This window comes from Apis dorsata, unplaced genomic scaffold (genome assembly GCF_000469605.1).
Source record: "Apis dorsata unplaced genomic scaffold, Apis dorsata 1.3 scaffold_286, whole genome shotgun sequence".
Taxonomy (NCBI): Eukaryota; Metazoa; Arthropoda; class Insecta; order Hymenoptera; family Apidae; genus Apis; species Apis dorsata.
In genome coordinates this window covers 258671-259798 of record NW_006263561.1, presented here as the reverse complement: position 1 = coordinate 259798, position 1128 = coordinate 258671, and positions in this window count along the sequence as shown.

The window sequence follows — 1128 nt, the reverse complement described above, 5'->3', positions numbered from 1 at the left end:
GAGGCGGGGGATGGTTGGCCGGTCAAGCCACATTCCGTTGGCCAACCGGCTCCTTGGAACCCTTCCTCCCCCTCTTTAGTAGACGGTTCTCTATATACAAGCTCTCGCCTTCTTATGCACCACTACGATATGTGCCCACAAGACCGCCAATATTATTTCGACTAGACAGCGGTCGACTCGACGCAACCTTGTCAGAGAGCAATGCATAGGTATCTGCTTTCACAGAGTGAAACGTTACTGGGAAGAAAACCTCAAAGGTCGAGTTTAACGCGCATACTGCATGTTTGCTCACACCGCTTCTCAGAAACTTCTTTTGTTATTCTCAAAAAAACACAAGTAACGTGACGTTCCTCATTTTTACCTATTCAATTCGATTCGATTTGTTCGTGTCATGATTTTTCTCGCCTCGATTGCTTAATTTTCTCATTCTATGCCTATTAGTCATTCGTGTTGTAATAATATATATATATATATATTTTTACGCGATATCAAATCATATTTTAAATTTTATCTTCCATTTAAAATCGGATTTCGTGATTAAACAATCGAAAAAGATATATGATTTTTTTTTTCGTTTAAAAAATATTTTCTTCAATTCAAATTCCAACGATTATCAATAAATAATGTTAACTTCGATCATTTTAACAAATATCGAATCGGGCATCGATGTATCCCGGAACCGTGAAAGTATAAATATTTCGCACGAACAATGTCGCTGTGCGATCGTGGGGTCGAGGTCCCGAGGAAGGTTCGAGAGAACTCGCCCACGTAGGGTGTTGTAAAAGTTTGGTACGAATCTGCCCTCCGCCAACCACCTTCGCCGCTATCATACTTCCCCTCTTCTTCCATCACTCCTCTTAACTTCTCTTTCATCTCCTTGTTCTCCCTCTTGCCGTCGTTTGCTCTCACCACCTGCGATCTTTGCCTTCTCGTTCCTCTGTTCATTGACTTTTTATCTCGCTTTTACCACGGATCTCTTCGTCCTCCTCGTGCTTGCGCTCAAATACGCCAAACGACGGAAACGTTCGATCGTTCCATACCCACTCGTCGTAATGCATTGCGTCGCGTCGCATAGCGTCGCACAGCATCGACGAGGCCCAAGAATATAATACGGATACCTTGGCATGG